We start from the raw sequence: 9236 nt of genomic DNA, 5'->3' as shown, positions 1-9236 counted from the left end.
ACAAGATTTCACCGGCTTTGCACAAACAAAAATAAACTTTATGATATAAGGTCAGAAATGTAAAACAATTTCCAATGTCCATCTTATACTCTAACATTCAGTGTTAATGTGAGGTACACGTGAATTAACAGGCAAACTGTGGTCAAACACACCACACTGCACTATAAATGGCACATGTGACCAGGACAGATTTCTCAACAACCCACCCAGACATCAGTAACCACTGTGAGTCAAACAATCTCATTCAAACTCGGTCTCTCTCACCAGGGATTCCAGTCTTCAGCTTCAAAGCTCTAATCTTGGAATTCTCTCCAAAGGTCGCTCCAGCTGGCACGGCATCAACAACAGCCCACCTTGTAGGGTTTCACTCTCGTCTCCCGAGACTCCATTTCCCTGGATTACCAAGTCATAGAGTTTTACAGCACAGAAAAAGGCCCTTCGGCCCGTGGTGTCCAGGCTGGTTATCAAGCCCCTATCCAATCTAATCCCATTTTCCAGCACTTGGCCCATAGCCTTGTATGCTATATGGCGTTTCAAGTGTTCACCTAAATACTTCTTAAATGTTGTAAATGCCTCTACCACCCTCTCAGGCAGTGAGTTCCAGATACCCCGCACCTTCTGGTTGAAAATTATTTCCTCAAATCCCCTCTAAACCTCCTGCCCCTTACCTTAAATCCATGCCTCCTGGTTATTGACCCCTCCACTAAGGGGAATAGTTTCTTCCTATCTACGCCCCTCATAATTTTGTACACCTCAATCAGGTCCCCCTCAGCCTTCTCTGCTCGAAGGACAACAACCCCAGTCTATCTAGTCTCACTTCATAGATGAAATGCTCCAGCCCAGACAGCATCCTAGTGAACCTCCCCTGCACCCTCTCTAGTGTTATCACATCTTTCCTATAGTGTGGCAACCAGAACGGCAAACAGTACTCCAGATGTGGCCTAGCTAACACTTTATACAGTTCCATCATAACCTCCCTGCTCTTGTATTCAATGCCTCGACTAATAAAGGCAAGTATCCCATATGCCTTCTTAACCACCTTATCTATCTGTCCTCTGCCTTCAAGGATCTATGGACATGCAGACCAAGGTCCCTCTGATCCTCTGTACTTCCGAGGGTCCTCCCATTCATCGTGTACACCCTTGCCTCGTTAGTCCTCCCAAAATGCATCAACTCACACTTTTCAGGATTAAATTCTATTTGCCACTGCTCTACCCATCTGACCAGCCTGTCTAAATGGTCATGTAATCTAAGGCTTTCCCCCTCGCTATTTACCACACCATCAATTTTCATGTCATTTGCGAATTTATTGATCATACCTCCTACATTCATGTCTAGATCATTAATGTATACTACAAACAGCAAGGGACCCAGCACCGAACCCTGCGGTACACCAATGGACACAGGCTTCTAAGTCACAAAAACAATCTTCGACCATCACCCTCTGCCTCCTGCCACTAAGCCAATTTTGGATCCAATTTGCCAAATTGCCCTGGATCCCATGGGCTCTTACCTTTTTAACCAGACTCCCAAACGAGACTTTGTCAAAAGCCTTACTGGAGTCCATGTAGACTACGTTAACTGCACTACCCTCATCTACATACCTAGTCACCTGCTCAAAAACTTCAATCAAATTTGTTAGACGTAATCTCCCCCTGACAAAGCTATGCTGACTATCCTTGATTAATCTTTGCCTCTCCAAGTGGAGATTAATTCTGTCCCTCAGAATATTTTCCAAAAGCTCCCCTACCATTGATGTTAGACTCACTGGCCTATCGTTCCCTGGTTTATCCCTACCCCCTTCTTGAATAATGGTACCACATTAGCTGTCCTCCAGTCCTCTGGCACCTCTCTTGTGGCCAGAGAGGATTTGAAAATTAATGTTAGGGCCCCTGCACTCTCCTCCCTTGCCTCCCACAGCAGCCTGGGGAACATCTCAACTGGGCTTGGGGATTTATCCACTTTTAAGCCCGCTAAAACCGCTAATATCTCCTCCCTCTCAATGCTAATTTGCTCAAGTATATCACGGTCTGCACTCTAGCACCAACTCACAAACACAACTTCAGCCCTTCAGCCCCACTGAGCAGAAAACTGCTGCTCCAAAGATGTACCTTCAGCCCAATAGCCCACAGCACAGAGCCACCAACCTTCAGCTGCCTTCTTAGATCTCCAGGGCTTCTCTTGAGTCCTCACAACTTAAAGTCTTCCAACCGCAGCTCTGCTTCTTCTTGGAGTCTCCTTCTGTGCTCCTCTTTCTTCTGGGCTTAACTGGGACCTCTCCCTGTCCTGTGTCTCTACCCGCTGCCTGGGACTCCTCTTTTTGGACCTCTCTCTGTCGGGGTCTGTTGTCTGCAATGGTGCGCCGCTCTCGATCACATGGCCCAGGTTTTTGCGCCATTCTTCCTTTCTGCACGGGCGCACTGGGCCCATCCTCCGTCCGAAGAACTTAAAGTGCTGAATGGCGTATGCACAGTCCAGTCCCAATCTGCACATGCACAGAAACTCGGAGGTCAGTCGGGACTTGGGAGTTTCTGACCTCTGCTCTCGATGAGAAGGTAATTTGGCTTTTGCAACAAGCCTGGGTTTAGCCCTTTCATTTCTTTCATGGGGTGTGAGCGTCACTCAGCAAGGCCAACATTTGTGGCCCATCCCAAATTGCCCTTGAGATGGTGGTGGTGAGCTGCCTTCTTGAACCGCTGCAGTCCCTGTGATGTAGGTACACCCACTCTGCTGTTAGGGAGGGAGTTCCCGGATTTTGAGCCAGTGACGGTGAAGGAACGGCGATCTAGTTCCAGGTCAGGATGGTGAGTAGCTTGGAGGGGAACTTGCAGGTGGTGGTGTTCGCAAACATCTGCTGCCCTTGTCCTTCTAGGTGGTACAGGTTGCGGGTTTGGAATGTGCTGTCGAAGGAGCCTTGCTGAGTTGCTGCAGTGCATCTTGTACATGGTGGTGGGGGAGTGAATGTTTAAGGTGGTGGATAGGATGTCAATCAAGTGGGTTGCTTTGTCCTGGATGGTGTTGAGCTTCTCGAGTGTTTTTGGAGCTGTCATCCAGGCAAGTGGAGAGCATTCCACCACACTCCTGACTTGTGCCTTGTAGATGGTGGACAGGTTTTGGGGGTCAGGCGATGATTTACTCTCTGCAGAATTCCCAGCCTCTGATCTGTTCTTGCAGCCACTGTATTTATATGGCTAGTCCAGTTCAGTTTCTGGTCAGTGGTAACCCCCAGGATGTTGATAGTGGGGGAATTCAGTGATAGTAATGCCATTGAATATCAGTGGGAGATGGTTAGACTCTCTCTTGTTGGAGATTGTCAATACCTGGCGCTTAAATGGCGAGTAACATTCATGCCATACATCAACCCAAGCCTGAATATTGTCCAGGTCTTGGACAAGGTTAGAATGCAGATTGCTTCAGCATCTGAGGAGTCATGATTAGTGCTAAACATTATGCAATCATCAGCAAACATCCCTACTTCTGATCTTATGATGGAGGGAAGTTTATTGATGAAACAGCTGAAGATGGTTAGGACTAAGGAACTCCTGCAGTGATGTCCTGGGACTGAGATGATTGCCCTCCAACAACCACAACCATCCTCCTTTGTGTTAGGTAAGACTCCAACCAGTGGAGAGTTTTCTCCGATTCCCATATGCTAGGGCTCCTTGATTGCACACTCTGTCAAATGCTGCCTTAATATCAAGAGCAGTTACTCTCACCTCACAGCTTGAGTTCAGCTCTTTTGTCCATGTTTGAACCAAGGCTGTAATGAGGTCAGTAGCTGAGCGACCCTGGAAGAACCCAAACTGAGCGTCAGTGCGTAGGTTATTGTTGAGTAAGTGCTGCTCGATAGCATTGTCAATGATCCCTTCCATCACTTTGCTGATGATCGGGGGTAGGCTGATGGGGCGGTAACCAGTGGGATTAGATTTATCCTGCCCTTTGTGAACAGGACATATCTGGGCAATTTCCCGCATTGTCAGGTAGAAGCCAGTGTTGTAGCTGTACTGGAACAGCTTGGGTGTGGCTAGTTCTGGAGCACACGTTTTCAGTACTACTGCCAGGATATTGTCAGGGACCATAGTCTTTGCGGTATCCAGTGCCTTCTGCCATTTCTTGATATCACCCAGAGTGAACCGAATTGGCTGAAGACTGCAATCTTGAATCTGGGGACTTCAGGAGGTGGCAGAAGTGGATCATTCCTTTGGCACTTCTGACTGAAGAATGTTGCAAATGCTTCAGCCTTGTCTTTTGCACTCATGTGCTGAGCTCCCCCATCATTGAGGATGGAGATATTTATGGAGTCTCTTCCTCCAGTTAGTTGTTTAATTGTCCATCACCATTCACAATTGGATGTGGCAGGACTGCAGAGCTTAGATCTGATTCTTTGGTTGTGAGATCACTTACTTGTCTATCACATACTGCTTCCAATGTTTGGCACGCAAGTAGTCCTGTGTTGTAGCCTCACCAGCTAGACACCTCATTTTTAGGTATGCCTGGTGCTGCTCCTGGCATGCCCTCCTGCAATCTTCACTGAACCAAGGTTGATCCCCAGGTTGATGGTAATGGTAGAGTGGGGAATATACCAGGCCATGAGTTTACAGATTGTGGTTAAATACAATTCTGTTGCTGTGGATAGCCCACAGCGCCTCATGATTACCCAGTTTTGAGTTGCTAGATCTGTTCAAAATCTATTCTAGTTAGGACGATGGTAGTGCCACACAATAGGATGCAGGGTATCGTCAATGCTAGACACAGCCTAGCAGCTATGTCCTTCAGGACTCAGCCAGCTCAGTCAGTAGTGGTGCTACTGAGAACTCTTGGCGATGGAGATTGAAGTTCCCCACGCAGAGAACATTCTGTGCTCCTGCCACAGTGTTTCTTCCAATTGGTGTTCAACATGGGGGAATACTGATTCATCAGCTGGAGAGGGTGGGGTGCATAGCAGGTGGTAATCAGCAGGAGGTGTCCTTACCCATGTTTGACCTGATGGTATGAGACTTCATGGGGTCCAGAGTCAATGTTGAGCTCTCCCAGGACAACTGCCTCCCAACTGTATACCACTGTGCTGCCACCTCTGGTTGGTCTGTCCTATCAGTGGGACAGGACATCCCCATGGATGTTGATGATGGTAGTGTTTGGGACATTGTCTGTAAGGTATGATTCTGTGAGTATGACTATATCAAGCCATTGCTTGACTATTCTGTGGGACAGCTCTCCCAATTTTGGCACATGCCGCCAGATATTAGTGAGGAGGACTTTTCCAGGTCGACAGGGCTGGGTTTGACATTGTTGTTTCCAGTGCCTAGGTCGATGCCAGGTGGGCTGTCCAGTTTCATTCTTAGTTGATTTTTCAGTAGCCTTTTGATACAATTGAGTGGCTTGCCAGGCTATTTCTGAGGGCATTTAAGAGTCAACCAAATTGCTGTGATCTGGAGTCACATCTTACCTGGCCAGACCAGGTAAGGACATTAAAAGGACTTTTGTAAAGGACATTGATGAACCAGATGGGTTTTTACCAACAACCAACGATAGTTTCATGTTCACCATTGCTGGGATTAGTTTTTAATTGCAGATTTATTAATTAATTGAATCATCATAAAGCTGTCCTGAGCCAAACTTTGGTAAGGCTGTGAAAGTCCCGAAAAGGGTGCAGAGCAGATTTATCAGAATGGTTCCAGGGATGAGGGATTTAACTACAAGGTTATGTTGGAGAAGCTGGGGTTGTTCTCCTTGGAGCAAAGCAGATTGATGGGGAGGTTTGATAGAGATGTACAAGATGTAACGTTTAGATAAGGTAGACTAGAAAAGCAGTTCTCATTAGCTGATGGCACAAGGACTGGGGGACACAGATTTAACACTTTGAGCAAGACGTACAGGGGCTGTGAGGAAGAAATATTTTTACACAGCGAATGCTAATAATTTGGAACTCACCGCTTATGAGGGTGGTGAAGGTAGAGATAATGAATGATTTCAAAAGGAAATTGGAAGGGCATTTGAGGGAAATAAACTCGCAGGAGTACAGGGAGGGAGTGGGCGAATGGGACTGGCTGGATTAATATACAGAGAGCTGGCATAGACTCAGTGGGCTGAATGGCCTCCTTCTGTTCTGTATTGACTCTGATGGTTATGGCCCAGGAGGAGGACATTTGGCCCATCGTGTCCATATGGTTCTCTGGAAGAGCAACTCTCCTAGTCCCACACCCACCCATTTTCCCCATAGCCCTGTAAATATTTTCTCTTAAGATAATTATCCAATTCCCCTTTTCAGAACATGATTGCATCTGCCTCCACCACAATCACAAACAGTGCATTCCAGATCCTAGCCACTCATGGAATAAAAAAGCTTTTCTTCTTGTCGCCGTTGATTCTTTTCTCATTCACCTTAAATCAGTGCCCTCTGGTTCTCAGCCCTTACGTCAATGGAAACAGTGGCTCCCTATCTACTCTGTCCAGAACCTTCATGTTATTGAATATCTCCATCAAATCTCCTCTCAACTTTCTCCAAGGAAAACAGCCCCAGCTTCTTCAATCTATCCTCATAACTGAAGTTTCTCATCCCTGGAACACCTTCTCATAAATCTGTTCTGCACCCTCTCCAATTCCTTCACATCCTCCCTAAAGTATGGTGTCCAGAATTGGATTTAATACTCTAGCTGTGGCCGAACCAGAGTTTTATAGGTTCATCATAGTTTCCTTGCTTCTCTATTCTATGCCTCTATCTATAAAGCTCACAATCCCACATGCCTTTTTAGCAGTAACCATCTGTACAAAAGAAGAAACAAAAAGTGGGCTTCAAAAATGAATTGATATTTAAACCAGATATTTAATATTTAAACTAGAAATATTTGAAATAATTATTTTAAAATAATTTTAACCGTATTTATTTAATAAATATTGAATGATTTAATATTTAAGCTAGCTGTACTGTGCTGCATATTGTACAAAGACAATTTCATTAAATATCTCATCCCAAAACTGCTGTGATAAAACTGTTTCCTTTCTGCCCAGTCTCCCAAAACATGCAAATAACAAGCATTTCATGCATTTGCGAACAAAAGTCAGCACAGCCCTTCGTAGTCCCACTCCCGGACCCACATTCACTGCTCCAGAGAGAGTCTGTTCTCTTTTCCAGGATTATTGGCTCCAAATGCTGCCTCTAGATACTTTGGAATGGAATGCTCCTCTGCAGGGGGCATGCTCCTTGTCCCCTGGGACATTTTACAACATTAAAGGATTACAAGACTGCTATATAAATGCAACTTGTTGTTCAACTGTTGAAAGAGAATAGTAGTATTTCTACAAAAGGAAAGGGAGTTGGATGGGGCGGAGTGGTCTGTGCAAATTGGCAAGATAGAGCTCTTTTGCAAACTAACGTGGCGGAGTATCACTGGGAAACAGTGACGGCTGAATACACATAGATAAATGATGGTCTGTTGAAAATCCAAGCATTCATTTATTTTTCTGCTCTTGGCTAGTGGATGGAGAGATGTCGACCAGAGCATTAGGAGCATTGCTGTTCCTCAGATACCCTCATGGGATCTTTAATGTCCACCTGAATCAAACAGGCAGGACCTCAGATTAATATTTCAATGAAAAAGCAGCTTTCTCTCAGTACTGCACGGAATGTCAGCTTGGATGATGCACTCGAGTCCCTCAGCTGGGATTGGCTGTGACTGAAAAGTGCAGCCCACTGAATCATGCTGACAATTACTACTGCAAAGGTTAGGTTCAGATCAGACCTGTAAGTATTGAGCTAAGAATTCCATGTGACAATTGCCAAGAGCCAGCAATTCATTTGTGCAAAAGAAAGCAGTGTCCTCCTTTGATCCCACTGCGCACACACAGTTACGATTTTGTTAGGGACTGTTAACATTTAAATAAGAAATCCAAACACCCAGCAGCAATTAACTGGCAGAATGATGCCATAAGATTTCATGTTTTTTTTAACAAAAACAAACCTTATTGTACATATAAAGAGATATTAAACAGGCAAACACCACTGCAAAAACAAAAATACCTGGAAAAACTCAGCAGTTCTGGCAGCATCTGCGGAGGGGAACACAGTTAACGTTTCGAGTCCGTATGACTCTTCAACAGAACTAAGGAAAAATGAAAAAGAGGTGACATATAAGCTGGTTTAAGGGGGGAGGGGGGGGGGGGGGTGGTGGGACAGGTAGAGCTGGATAGAGGGCCAGTGATAGGTGGAGATAACCAAGAGATGTCATAGACAAAAGGACAAAGGGGTGTTGAAGCTGGTGATATTATCTAAGGAATGTGATAATAAAGGTACAGATAGCCCTAGTGGGGGTGGGGTGGGGAGAAGGGATCGAAATAGGCTAAAAGGCAGAGATAAAACAATGGATGGAAATACATTTAAAAATAATGGAAATAGGTGGGAAAAGAAAAATCTATATAAATTATTGGAAAAAAGGGGAATTGGAAAGGGGGTGGGGATGGAGGAGAGAGTTCATGATCTAAAATTGTTGAACTCAATATTCAGTCCGGAAAGCTGTAAAGTGCCTAGTCGGAAGATGAGGTGATGTTCCTCCAGTTTGCGTTGAGCTTCACTGGAACAATGCAGCAGGCCAAAGTCGGACACGTGGGCAAGAGAGCAGGGTGGAGTGTTGAAATAGCAAGCGACAGGGAGGTCTGGGTAATGCTTGCGGACAGACCGAAGGTGTTCCGCAAAGTGGTCACCCAGTCTGCGTTTGGTCTCTTCAATGTAGAGGAAACCGCATCGGGAGCAGTGAATGCAGTAGACTAAATTGAGGGAAGTGCAAGTGAAATGCTGCTTCACTTGAAAGGAGTGTTTGGGCCCTTGGACGGTGAGGAGAGGGGAAGTAAAGGGGCAGGTGTTGCACCTTCTGCGGTTGCATGGGAAGGTGCCGTAGGAGGGGGTTGAGGTGTAGGGGGTGATGGAGGCGTGGACCAGGGTGTCCCGGAGGGAACGATCCCTGCGGAATGCCGCCAAGGGGGTTGAAGGGAAGATGTGTTTGGTGGTGGCATCATGCTGGAGTTGGCGGAAATGGTGGAGGATGATCCTTTGAATGCGGAGGCTGGTGGGGTGATAAGTGAGGACAAGGGGGACCCTATTATGGTTCTGGGAGGGAGAGGACGGTGTGAGGGCGGATGCATGGGAGATGGGCCAGACACGGTTGAGGGCCCTGTCAACCACCGTGGGTGGAAAACCAAACACCACTAACTAGTTTTATTTGTTCATGGGATGTGGGCGTCGC

The sequence above is a fragment of the Cetorhinus maximus genome, chromosome 10 (genome assembly GCF_964194155.1).
Source record: "Cetorhinus maximus chromosome 10, sCetMax3.hap1.1, whole genome shotgun sequence".
NCBI lineage: Eukaryota > Metazoa > Chordata > Chondrichthyes > Lamniformes > Cetorhinidae > Cetorhinus > Cetorhinus maximus.
This window is presented reverse-complemented; position numbering follows the sequence as displayed.